This window comes from Oratosquilla oratoria, chromosome 7 (assembly GCF_046742065.1).
Source record: "Oratosquilla oratoria isolate Oo_2021 chromosome 7, ASM4674206v1, whole genome shotgun sequence".
Taxonomy (NCBI): Eukaryota; Metazoa; Arthropoda; class Malacostraca; order Stomatopoda; family Squillidae; genus Oratosquilla; species Oratosquilla oratoria.
In genome coordinates this window covers 2,622,501-2,637,500 of record NC_134783.1, presented here as the reverse complement: position 1 = coordinate 2,637,500, position 15,000 = coordinate 2,622,501, and the positions used below count along the sequence as shown (strand labels likewise).

At 38.2% G+C, this 15,000-nt stretch overlaps 1 protein-coding gene across 1 annotated transcript in view; it reads right to left on the bottom strand.

The window, feature by feature from the left end:
• Positions 1–15,000, bottom strand: part of LOC143026957 (carbonic anhydrase-related protein 10-like) — a 973,453-nt gene that overhangs the window by 271,385 nt on the left and 687,068 nt on the right. The window lies entirely within an intron of this gene.

Genomic DNA, 15,000 nt, shown 5'->3' with positions numbered 1-15,000 from the left:
AATGTAGGTAGCTCCCTGTGTGGGTGGGCTTCCTATAAACTGTGAAGGACAGTGACTCCGCATTTCTTATTATTAAAATATCTAGAAAAGGTAATTTGTGATCTAATTCCCATTCCACCTTGAATTTAATATTGTTCGTTAGGTGATTGAGTTGGTTGTGAAATTCTTGGAATGATCCCCATTCATCATCCCAAACCGTAAAGATGTCATCTACATATCTATGCCAAAACATGGCGGGTGGTTTAATTTCCGGTAATAGCACTGATTCAAAATATTCCATATATAATTTGGCTAGAACTGGCGAGAGATTAGAGCCCATGAATCATCCGAATTTCTGTTTATAATAAAGATCTTTGAATGAAAAAACATTGGTGTTGACGCAAAGTTGTGTTAAACTTAATATTTTATCTAGTGGCAGTGGTAGCTGGTTCTGGTATGGTTGTAATTTTACTTTCAAAAACTCTAAGACTACCGTTACATCAATTTGGGTGAATAACGAAACTACATCTAGACTTAGTAATTTTCTACTACTAGGTAGGTTGTGACTTTTGATCTTTCTTATAAAGTCTTCTGAGTGTTTTATGTGAGACTCTGAGAAACAACCTACATACGGTGATAGTATTTGTGTGAGCCATTTTGAGGTCTTATGTGTACAAGAATTCCTATTTGGTATGATGGGTCTGAGGGGAATGCCGTCTTTGTGCAATTTTGGAAGACCGTAAAAGTTGGGCAACTGGGGATTAATGACTTTCAGTTTTTGGAACGTGTCTTTGCCTAAGATTTTAATGGCATGTTTGTTAAATTCTGAAGCAGTGCTTTTTAGTGGATTTTTTGATAGTTGTTCATATGTGTTTTTATCTTGTAATAGATCATGAACTTTGTTTTCATATTCTAAGTTATTAAGAATAACTAATTTCCCTCCCTTATCTGCCCTGGATATGATGACATCCTTACGATTTGTGAGATTTTCTACAGCCAGTTTGTATCGCTTTGGTAATCCACAGTCATTTTTAAAACAATCCAAAATACCATGCGTGAGAATACCTTTTAAACAATGTAGGTCTTTATCATAATTATTTGAAGCCAAGAACTTGTCAAATTCTACGATGTAGTCTAATGCGTGGTTTCTAGTTGGGTGCATAGCAAAATTGACTCCTAGTCCCAACACTTCTAACTCATTACGAGAGAGAGTGATATCAGATAAATTTACTACATTTTCAGTCAATGAAAACTTGGACCACACACTGTTGTTACATAACCTAATTAGTTTCTTATTAAGAATTTCTAAATGTTTATCACTAACATGGGAAGCTTTGCTAATAGCTGATCTAGAAAGTAAATGGTAAGTATACTCATTGGAGCTCATAATCTTGAGGTGTCTTGTTGCAGATCTGACTTGTAGGTAGGCTGCATCACTTTCAAGGGAAGCGAGTTTGATACGTTCCTGTAAGAAGTCCCTGATGTAGGTGGGAAAACTGTATCCCAAATTCTTGTGTTTGAGAAACCCAAAGGACTTAGGACACACTTGTTCTTCTAAGCACTTGGATAAAAACAGACGTTGGTTCTTCCTTTTCTTGCTGGCTATGAGGGAAGTTTCCAACCGGCGGTAGGCCTTCTTTACCCCTTCTTGTAGTTGAGAAAGGCGAAGTGGCGGAGAGAGTTCCATCGTGGGTGTAATTCACAACAAAGATATGTCGTAGCACATATGTAAAATAATACTGATGACCCACTTTCGGAGAAGAATAAGCGAAGATATAGAGATCTGTATATTTCGATCACTTACTGTGATCCTCTTCGGCAGATATGAGTTACAAAGTACAGAACAATGTGTATTTATAGTAAACCAGTGAGGTAGCAATATACATCATAGATCCAAGAGTAATACAACTCCTGGAGTTTATAAATTACCTTGTTTAGATTGCAATGATGTATATTGGGGACAGACGGGTCGAGATCTCAATACCAGGGTTAAGGAGCACAAGAACTCTGTTAAATACGGACAGTAAAATTCCGCAGTATTTCAGCACGTCGCCAATAAAAACCACCGAATAAATTGGGACGATGCTGAAATAATTTATAAATCCAAATGTAGTTTCAGAAGAAAAATAGTAGAATCCTCCTTAATAAATAATTTCCCAAATTATAACATTTCCCATGGTCAATGGTCACCAGACTGTATTTCTTCTTTTGCCATAAATAAAATGTTACCATCAGCATTAGCGGTGGACAAAAATCACCAAGGCCCATGCAACGCCGGTCATGTGACCTGAGCCACCAAGATGCGAGCATGCGTACCGGGCGTGTTGACCTGAGCCCCGTCCCCTCATGCTACCTCACTGCTTTACTATAAATACACATTGTTCTGTACTTTGTAACTCATATCTGCCGAAGAGGATCACAGTAAGTGATCGAAATATACAGATCTCTATATCTTCGCTTATTCTTCTCCGAAAGTGGGTCATCAGTATTATTTTACATATGTGCTACGACATATCTTTGTTGTGATATATATATATATATATATATATATATATATATATATATATATATATATATATATATATATATATATATATATATATATATACACTGAATGGTTCCCAGTGATCAATTAATATCTTTTTCAACCACATATCGTTTTTAATTACATACCATCGCAAACGAGAATGAGAATCGCTCGAAGGAGACATCCGTTGGAAATTGAAACGTGGACGAGCCGAGGAATCGAACCCAGCTGACCCATAACAAAGTTACATTGTCGTCAACCAATATCTCTCATGATGGCGTATTGGTTTACGTCAATGTAACTTTGTTACGGGTTAGCTGGGTTCGAATCCTCGGCTCGTCCAGGTTTCAATTTCCAACGGATGACTCCGTCGAGCGACTCTCAGTCTCGTTTGCGATGGTATGGAATTAAAAGTGATATGTGGTTGGAAAAGATATGTGGCTATATATATATATATATATATATGTAAAATATATATAAATGTATATATATATGTAACATATATGTATATATATGTAACATATATATATATATGTATATATATATATATATATATATATATATATATATATATATATATATATACATGATTTGCATGTGCATGTGGAGAACATAAGCACAAGGGAAGGCATGGAATACTAAACACTAACGTTTCGTTCGCGTAGAACTTCTTCAGAGTGTACGGAAAACTGTAATTGAAGTTTATGTACTAAACTTATGTATGTATATATGTATGTATGTATATATATATATATATATATATATATATATATATATATATATGCAAAGAAATCACAAAACATACGTGGTGAACTATTTTTGCAGAAACCACAGGGAAATGGAAAAAAACAGATACCTAACGTTTTCGTCAATTAAGACATTTTCAAAGTTACAGAAAAGCAATACAGACAATATATATAACATATACACAATATGTATAATATATACATTCATAGAAATAATTTTTGGAAATAATATGAACTTGAGTTTGGGTTTATTTAAATTGGACAATTTTATTATTGTCAAGACTGTGTGTGATACTTTGTAACATGGGACCTTTCCGAATATCCTCTGTCTTCTTCTTTATATATTGATTCTTTCTGTATTGCTTTTCTGTGCCTTTGAAAATATCTTAATAGCCGAAAAGTTTCGATATCTGTTTTTTTTTCAATTTCCCGGTGGTTTATGCATATATATACATATACATATATATACATATATATATATATATATATATATGTATATATATATACATATATATATATGTACATATATATGTATATATATTCATATATATGTATATATATATACATACATATATATATATATATATATATATATATATATATATATATATATATATATGAGAATAGAATCACCAGTGGCGGTGATGTCGATCAAATAATTCCGACTGTCGTCCCCGGATTCGAGCCTGGGCTCGTGAATTCTCACTGCCGTCGCCTTACCGACTGAGCTACTGACCCTATAAAATTCACCAACCTGGAAGTTAATATACTTCACGATGAACTAAGTCGACTGTCAACTGCCGTCCGTACTTATTATACTTATTATTTTACAGTGAACCAGGGCTCTTAGCTAGAGTTTAAGACTGGTACGTTTCCTTGATGGACTTATCGCTGTTGTCGTAACTGAATAGAAGCACCGGTGATGGTGATCTCGATCAAATAATTCTGACTGTCGTCCCCGGATTCAAACCTGGGCTCGTGAATTCTCACTGTCGTCGCCTTACCGACTGAGCTACTGACCCTATAAAATTCACCAACCTGGAAGTTAATCTACTTTCCGAGGAGCTAAGTCGACTGATAACTGCCGTCCGAACTTACCATTTTACAGTGAACCAGGGCTCTTAGCTAGTGGTTAAGACTGGTACGTTTCCTTGATGGATTTATCGCCGTTGTCATATAGACGGCAGTTAGCAGTCGACTTAGCACATCCAGCAAATGTAAGAAGGCGTAATTTACCCAGGAGCCACATTCTTCTGAAGAAGCTATAAGCAAAACCGGTCAGGAATTAACTCGGCCCTAGACTCTTGCCTTTCTCTTCCACCTTCCTCAAACCTGTCACAATGTATATATATATATATATATATATATATATATATATATATATATATATATATATACATATATACATATATACCGTATTTCAAGGCATATAGGACACACCTTTTAATTTTGGCTAAAAAAAAATCTCCCTGCGTCTAATATGCGAAATTAAGACCTTCTCTAGGCTAATCTCCATGCATTATTATTTTATCGCTGGTATTATTATTACCAGTATTTTTACTTTAAAAACAAATTATCGTAAAAATGAAAGCAATCTAACCTGTGAAGCTGTGACAGCTGATCAGAACCCTGGTTCAATGCCATCTGACGGTGATCATAAGAAAACACACCAACACCCTTACTGTTATGGCATTAAGAGGGAAAAAATCGAGCTACACAGTCCCTTACAAACTACAAGTGGTAGATTATGCCAAGGAGCATGGCAATAGAGCAGCAGGAAAGGCTTTTGGGGCACCACCTACGGGAAAAATTATACACGTCTGGCGACAGCAAAAAGATAAACTGAAAAGCTTAAGGAAAGGTAAACATAACCTTTGTTGCCCAGCCAAACATTGGATAGAACTTAAGGTTGACATGAAAACGTGGGTGCTAAATGAGAGAAATTGAGGGAGAAGTGTTTCTATCAAAATTATAATTTATGAGTCCAGGAAAGTAGTAGAACAATGAGGGATACAGAACTTTGCGGGTGAAGAAGGTTGGTGTTACAGGTTTATGAAACGGTAGGGTTTATCAATGCGTACAAGAACATCCATTGCACAGAAAATGCCTTCTGATTATAAAGAAAAAATTGTAGAATTTCACGTATTTGTTATAAATTCACGAAAGAAAACTTGTTTTGAACAGGACAACATTGGGAACATGGACGAAGTTCCACTCACATTTGATGTACCATCCAACAGGACTGTGACTGTCAGAGGGTTTAAAACGGTCTCAATATAAACCACTGGCCATGAAAAGGCCCACTATACAGTAGTTCTGTCCTGTTGTGCTCATGGCACAAACCTGCCACCTTTCTTGATATTTAAAAGAAAAATTCGGCTTAAAGATAAAATTACAACAGGTGTATTTGTTCAAGTCCACCAAAAAGGCTGGATAGACGAAAATGGAATGGAACTGTGGTTACAAAATGTATGGTCAAAGCGTCCTGGTGGACTATTAAGAAAACCCTCTCTTCTGGTTTGGGATCAGTTTAGAGCACATAGAACTGCAGCCATTAAAAAAGAGTTGGTGAATTGAAAATCCAATTAGCTGTCATTCCTGGTGGACTGACAAGTCAATTGCAGCCTTTAGATGAATAAGACATTTGAGAAAAACACGCACGAACATTGGAACAAGGGGATGACTGAGTCACATCATGACCTCACACCCATAAGAAGAATGAAACGGTCCACCATTGCCCAAGTGTGTAAGTAGGTGAAAAAAAAAATGGGATGACGTTAGGCCTGAAATCATTGTGAAGTCTTTTAAGAAATGTGACATTAGCAATCCCCTTAATGGCACAGAAGATGTCGCATTATTTGAAGTCAGTGATTCTGCAGTAGTGACGAAGATGAAGAATTTTCTGTTTTTGAAGATAATAAAGATTTTTATGGTAATGGAGATGATTAAGGTGTTTCCCCATTTTCTTACTGTGCTTTCGGATTTTGGAACAAATACCATCTGTCCCAGTGAAGCTTGGGCAGCACTTCACATACAAATATTTTTATTATAGCAGGAACTTGTAAATACTCAAATAATTGGGATAAATAAAGATCGGTATTATTACAGCTTATTTGTAGTGATTTACTAATCAATAAAATAGTAAAATTATAAGAAACCTAAATAATGAAGCCATAGATTCACATTTTAATCATACACATAAATATAATATTTCTGCTAGAAAACGTATGAATATCCACACCTAAGTGAAATAAAGAAAGACAGTTAACTATATGTTACAGTAATGAACTGATAAAAGACGAGATGGAATAAATGAAAATAAAGCCGCTAACATTAACTTTCGAAAGTCATCAGGATGCTTTTAGCAGGAACAGGATTTTCGAGTGAAGTCTGTTATACAAAGTCTGTACAGAAAGGATCATTCACACTTACGTGGTATAATAGAAGACTATAAATGTCGTTACATTTTATAGAGACTTATATGATATAGTATTGATTTGGTAAATAATGTAACGGAATAAATTAAAGTTGATAACATTAGCACATTCACAAAAGTAAATACGTATCTGCAATTAAGTTACAAGAGGCAATAGGCCGTAACTTTTAAGTACACAAACACACGATCGCAGTACTTCACCGCACCACACCACGTGCGCACTGCGGTGCTAAAGGTTTCATGTTTGGCGATAAATGGCAGCGTACTTGCCAAGCAGTCACGTCACCCAAGCGTCGGTGTCGGGTCAGGTCTACGTTGGTGCCTTAGAATTCGAATATAAATCGTTCTAGAAGGCCGTTGGAATGCCCAGACAATAACCGAAATTCCAAAAAAATAACCGAAAATAATATAAAAAATCACAGATGTTTTCACTACCGCATCAGGAACGAAACTAAGCGCTCAGAGAGCGTGGGTGCCGGAACAACGCAAAGATGAACACATCCAAGAAACATCCTAAATATTTGAGAATTTTTTCAGATTTCGAAAAATCATTTGTAATTTGGGGGAAAAGTTTCTTGAAAAATTTTCATTTGAAATTCAAGTTCGAGTTTTAGGGCGTTTGAATTCTGTATTTTTCCGCCAAACAGAACTTGTTATAATACTTTCCACTTTCTACAAAAAACATTCGGATTTTGTAACTTTTCGGTTTTCAGAATTTCCGATAAAGAACTTACACAAATAAAGACATTGCAAGTGATATGACCAAAGCTGTCATGGCACAGTACACTCTGGCTAACGCTCAGTTTAAGCCTCCAGTCATAACAAATCAAAAGAAGGTTAATGAAAGACTGCTAGCCAAATGGGAAAAGGCAAGTGATATCTCTCTTGGGAGAAGAAACCTTGCACTTATGGATAGCTTTTCCAAGCAATTGAACCAGTTATTTGACTTCATAACTTGCAAGTGCCCAATAGTTCTCTGTCCTGAGTTTGGATGTAATCGTGACTGTGAATGCAAGGCCCACATCTGTATTTGCAAGCGTGAACTAAAGATTCCCGTGATCGAACTGGTATTTGTCAAAGCTCAGAGAGAGAAGACTGGCAGTATAGGAGCCCTCATTATTTTTTGCCAGGATATTCAGGAATGCAAGAGACAGGAGGCTGCCACAGAGAGACAGAAGAGAAGAATTGCCGAGGAAAATAGACGTACGAAGGCCCAGACTGTGAGAAAGAAGACTGATGATTAGAGTGAAGCTGATTTTTAGTTCAATGACTTCCCCATGGCTGATTCGATGCTGACCAGGCATAAGACTCAAAATAGGAAAGATATCTCGAATATAGTTCTGGCCAGCTTGCAACAACACACTGGTCTCATGGTCTTCAGAGAAACTGCAGAGATAGCAACAGTTACCTGGATTGGCGGAGATTTAATAACACCTGATGACGTTCACCTGGGAAAGAGGAGTTTGATAAGAGGATAAGAGAAAATAGAATATTTTTTTATGGGAGAAAGTATGACACTAAAGTGTTCATGAAAGTCGGAGATTCTGCCAAGTTGTTCCCTTATATGGTAAAAGAGGAACACTACACCTATTGCAGTGAGCCACGATGGAAATGTTTGTGGCATTTCACTACAAAGAAAGATGACATCAAGAAACCAACTGAGATAGTGGCAGATAACATTGTAAAATGCCTCAAAGAGAGAAACATAGACCAGACTCTGAATTGGAGGGGACTCCTGGCTTGTGCATCTGAGGCTCTTTTCAGATGTCCATCAGGTAACTTGTGTGTTCAATAAGATGGGGTTGCTATGGGATCACCTTTGGGGGTTCTCTTTGTCCAGCTTTTGATGGCCCATGTTGAAGAAGAAGCTATAAAAAACAATTTTGTATCGCAGGTATGTTGATGATATTTTTTCTGTGTAGATGACCTACAATTACTCGAGGAATTTTCACCTTCAGGTTATTTCTGGATTAAAGTTCACTGTGAAGTTAAATAAGAACAACAGACTCCCATTCCTCGATGTAATGGTAGACGGATCTTCAGATGTCTTTATTACCTCCATTTACTGCAAGCCCACCAACGCGGATCTTCAGATGTTTTTATTACCTCCATTTACCGCAAGCCCACCAACGCGGATCTTCAGATGTTTTATTGCCTCCATTTACCGCAAGCCCACCAACGCCGGTAAGTGCATGAATGGTGAGGGTTAATGCACACAAGATTACAAGAGAGGGGTAATCAAGGCATACTTGAGGCAGGCAATTAAGGTTTGCTCTTCTTGGCATTTGCTGCATGCCGAGCTCCAGCACTTACGTCAGATGTTAGTTAACAATAGTTACTCTAACACAGACTTTGATCCAATAAATAAATACTTGCTAGACCGTAGCGCCTCTGAGAACCCTTCATGTCAGAAAAAACAAAATCACAGTTTTCTACCAAAATATTTATTGCAGTTCGTACCGGAAAGATGGAAAACTTTCAAAAATTGCAAGCCGGTGGATAACAGCTCTTTAGTGTTAAAAAATTATTTGTCCGGTAAGTCTGGGACTTTGTCAAAAACTAATGTTGGGTATCAATTTAATTGTGATTTTGGAGACTGCAAGCTCCACAAATGTGCATACATTGGGTAGTCTCAGTCGCTGCCTAACGCTTCATCTCCAACAATTGAAAATAATTTTCAGTATGAGCACCATTCTACTTTTGATAGAGTAATTATTGTTAACAACACTAAAGTAGTTACCCAATGCAATTATATTAAATAATTAAAACTGGTAGAAGCTATGTATATTAGGGAATGGGCTCCTACCATTACTATTCAGTCTAATATGGTAACGGTCATTCACTTGTTCAATAGCTCTTCAAACCATGTGAGAACTAGCCCTACCAATCGTGGAATTGTGTCTTCCCCTCTTGCATTACACACTGCCCCGACTTTCCCTCCCCCACCTCTGATAAGATCAGCTCGGGTCAGGTCGGCGGCCTACACACTACTGTAAGCCTTTATATGTCACCTTTGAGCATGTTTATAAGGTATATGGAAACGCGCGTACTTACCCAATCTGTGAAAATGTATTTGTTTTGTGTCTGTTCGATTGTGTTGATTTGTGATTTATTATTTTGAGAATGACTCCTTAATGTCGAAACGTCAACCTGTGTGTAATTAACAATGTATAACGTTCGACAGCTCGTTAACGCTCATCCTCCCAGAGTCAGAACTCTCCTTAGAAAAATTGAAAACATAAAAAAACAATAATTCTGATAAAGTTATGGTGTTTAAATCCGTTTGCATTAAACAGAACCAGTACCCCCGTATACGAATATATATGTATATGTATATGTATATGTATATGTATATATATATATATATATATATATTTATATATATACATACATATATATATACATACATATATATATATATATATATATATATATATATATATATATAATGGGTTACTACCTACGAGCTCTAAGGATATGCAGCGATGAATTTCTGACAGGTGAAATATCATACATAACCTAGGCCTTTCGTAAACTCATGTACCCCTCAGGTCTTCTACATAAATTAAAAAACAAAGCATTCATGATATCAAGAAAAAGTAACAAAATGACCAAAGAAGAAGATTACCTGGTAGTACCATATTCAAAAGGAGCAGAAGTAATCAGTAATTTTCTATCCACCAAGGGTATACATATTGCACATGCCGCGGGACTAAGAATCAGAGACATAGTGAGTAAGAATGAGAACAAGAACATCAAAAACCAGAACAGCATTGTTTACAAAATTCCATGCGGAGGATGTCCGGCCGCGTACTACGGAGAATCATCGCGTGGCATCGAAAAAGAGTGTACGAACGCAAGAGTGATCTACACCACCACAGAACTTCCAACTCCTTGGTGGTACACGTAGATAAACACGGACATCTCCCCAACTGGAATAACGTCGAGGTTCTCCATCAAGGACTGGGAAAGAGATTAAGGAAAACCATAGAAGCCGCACACATCACGACGAGCCCAGTTATCAATCACCGAGAAGGACATGTTAGCCTGGCGCAACCCGCAGCGAGAATAGCCTTAGCTGCGCTAGCTCACAAGGGATGGGAAACGATTAGCCAATCAGCGGGCTCCATTCCTAGACGGCCAGCAAGATGAGCCAGAATGGGGGTATATAATGTCCGCAGAATCTGATAGTCTGTAGGAGGGCTTAGAACGCTACTGGACACCACCGTGAACGGACGTCTCTTGAAGAACCTCCTCTACCGCAGTGACCAGAGATTCACGCCACCAAATTGAAAACCGTTACTCGAGCCAAGGCACTCTCTACGCCTCTCGCTTTGACGGTGTATGCCCTCATAGCCCCCCTTTCGACTGTACATTGCCCTTGCGGTCTTAAAACTTGTGCAGTCGACTGGTAGGGGAGGGAACCCCCCTCCCGGTTTCCCGCTCTTATAGCGGACCCGGCATAGGTCTCGAACCCTCGGCGATCAAAGTGTTCCATACGTTGCGAGAAGGCACCCGGGCGCCAGCCAGCGCGATCGCTTTCCCTTAACCACCGTTAGGCCATTAGAACCACGTGAGCATAGACCGTGCCCCTGAGACTCCCCCCCCCTCCAACACAATTTCCCTTACTTTTCCTTTCTTTTCATACACAACCCTGACACACACACACAAACTAACACACACATATATTTAAAAGCCCAAGCGCTTCGGCGCTATGGCAGAATCAACATTAGGGAGAACCGGCCCACGGCCGGCCAAACAAAACGCTCCGTAATCTGGAAGCTATTGGCCAGGCTGGAGATAGCTATCCAGAGACTCTACACGAACGGCACTCAACATACGGCTATAGCAGAGGACAAGATAATCAAAGAACTGACTAAGAAAACAACGAAGACAGCATTTGCAAAGGAAGGACTGGACATTATTGACCCCCCGGAGCTGAACGCCAAGAGAACACTGATAATCAAACAAGTAGACGAACACATATACAATGAAGACCCGGAAACAATCAGACAAGAAATGGAACGACTTAACTCCCACATGAAAGTTGTAAATATCATCAAGATGCCCAATACGAAGATCATCATTAAAGCAAAACTTGAAACTACGACAATGGCGACGACGAGCTTGAACAAAGGCATCCTAATATTCAGCCAGTCATTCCCCCCACACACATTAAGTCAGGAAACATACATACACTTACCACAATGCACACGCTGCTACGCATATGACCACACACTCAAACACTGTTCCCAACCAACCATATACATCATCTGCTCAAGCTGCTGCTCAAGAGACCACAGAATCAACAACTGTCACAACGCTATAAAGAAGTGCATCGCCTGCGGCCTAAATCACCCTACGTATGCAGCTAGATGCCAAGTAAGAAAAGACTTGATTAAGAAGAAGATACAAGAAAATAAAGAGCAAAACACACACACACAATCCAACAGTTCATATGCTAACATTGCCACAGGAAATACTGCTCAGTCTTCCCCCACACCAATCCCCAACCCTATAACCCTCAAACACCTCACTGTCATAAACAAAGCAATCATACACGCCAACATAAATGAGGCAGCACAACCTGAAACATACCAACAGACAATTGATGAATATTACAAAGCAAAAGGACTCCCCACAATCATAATCCCACCCTCTGTCATTAAACCCACAGCCGTACTAAAAATGATCAACAACACTACCCACACCCAATCACAACCAGAAGCAATGGAAACTGAAGAACAGAGAAACAAAAGACCACCAAACATACATCAGTAACAGAACAACCCACAAAGACAAAGAAAACAGACCACAACACAGAAACAATTCAAATAATAACACCCAACACAACAAACATGACAGACGAAGAAATACATCAAAACGTACACACACTCCTACAAAACAAAAAGATCAAATATATTTACACCAAGGAAATGCCTGAAGAAACTGTAGACACTTTGATAACACAAAAACTAATTGACCTGACCAAAGCCCCTATACAACGACTGACAGAAACAAAATACAGAAAAACACAACAGGGATACTACGACATTCGTAAACACAAACCAACAGACACACCTCACTGGACAGTCAACAGCCAATAAACCAACCAAACATGGACACAATACACATACTACAACACAACGTACAACACTGGACATTCCACAGAAGAAACCAATTAAGCAACCACTACCTAACACAAACACCAGACATTATATTACTCAACTCTATAGGGAGACACACAGTTAAGATATTCAACTACAACACACACACACAAAACACGTACAACGAAGACAACGCAGGAATAGCCATAGCCATAAAACAAAACATAAAATACAAACTATTAGACGACTTTGATGAAGACATGTAAGCCATAGAAATATACACAAACAAAGGACCCATAATCATAGCCACAACATACCTCCCACCACGAAGACCATACCTACCAACACAAGACATACTGAAAATCACACAGAAACCACACCCAACATACATCATAGGAGACTTTAATGCAAAACACAAAACACTAAAACACACATACAACAATCACGTAGGAAAAAGCATACACCAACTAATAACACAGAACCACCTCACCTTCCTCGGCCCAGACTTCCCAACAAGCATTACACACACCGGAACAAGCAACCCAGACATGATATTCACCAACCGACACCACCACCTCACATACAGAATACACCCAGGCGACATAACTTCATCAGATCACATACCACTACACTTCACACTATCCACCACAGCAATCACTATCCCCACACCACCGAGACTACTATACAAAGAAGCAGACTGGAAGAAGTTTAAAACAATACTAGAAACAACAACAGAAGAATACAACAACACAGAAACACAAACCAACACAAATATTCAAATAAAAGACACAAAATACATAGACGATAAAATAGAAAACTGGTACAAATTAATACACAACGCAATCGCACAGAGTATACCTACAAAACACCACAAACAACTACCCACACCAAAAACATCTAAAACACTAAATCAATTAATATGGAGGGCAAACAACATAAAGAATAAAGCTATAACAGAAAACAACTGGACTCCACACACAGCACAAACAATTAAACAATTACAAACACAAATACTAGAAGAATACAAAAGAAACTACGAAGAGACATTGAACAAATTAATATCAAACATCAAATTCAACCCCAAAAAACCACAAGACTTCTGGAACACAATAAAGAGACTACAAGGATCCAACACTAACACTTTACCATACATAACACATAACAACGACAAACTACACGACGCCAAAGACAAAGAAAACGCATTCAGACAGGTATGGCAAAACATTTTTCAGATCACACCAGCAGAAAACACAATTTGACACAAACCATGAAACAAAAATACTCACATGCATAACACAACACCACCAACAAACACAACCTTACGCAAACATAGACTTAGACAGACTAGACACTGACAACTACATCGGACAACCCATACCACTAGAAGACGTTAAAAACATAATCAAACACACTAAAAACAAAGCTCCAGGACAATCAGGCATAACGAAACATATACTCGCACACTTACCAAAAAACAACAACAATACAACTCAGCCTAGGATACTTTCCACAAAAATTCAAAAACTCAATCATTACATTCATACCAAAACAAAACAAAGACACCACACAAATACAAAACTACCGACCCATATCACAACTAGAAACACCTGGAAAAATATACGAAAGACTAATCACAAACAGACTCATGGCACACGAACACGAACACGACATGTTAAGCCCAAACCAACACGGATTCACACCTGGCAAAGGAACACACACAGCACTCGCCATTATCTATTACTAAAAATCTGTGACCCGATCGGTTTTCCCAATCCGTCAGAACCCGTCAGAATGCGGACACGCTGACCCCTGTCCGAGAGTAAAGGTCTATTCGATTTTTTTGGCAGGGCCCAACGTGATATCAAGGGCACGTGTATATTCAACCTGTGAAAGATGCCTGAAACTTCAGCAGTAATGAAACGAAGAAACCGCCATTTTTGGAAATGGGTTACAGAAACGAAAAAAATAACAAAACAGCACCTGTCAAAAAACAAAAAGCAAGTTGTGTTTTTAAAACGAGAACATGCCGCTAAATTTCCAACGTTATATCAAACTTGCAAGGATTTCTCCATCAAGGAATCAATAAAGTCATTTCATCGTAAATTTTTGTTGTCTTATAAATAAAAGCGGTTTCGTGTCTGTCTGTCTGTCTGTCTGTCTGTCTGTCTGTCTGTCTGTCTGTCTGTCTGTCAGACTTTTTTCTCG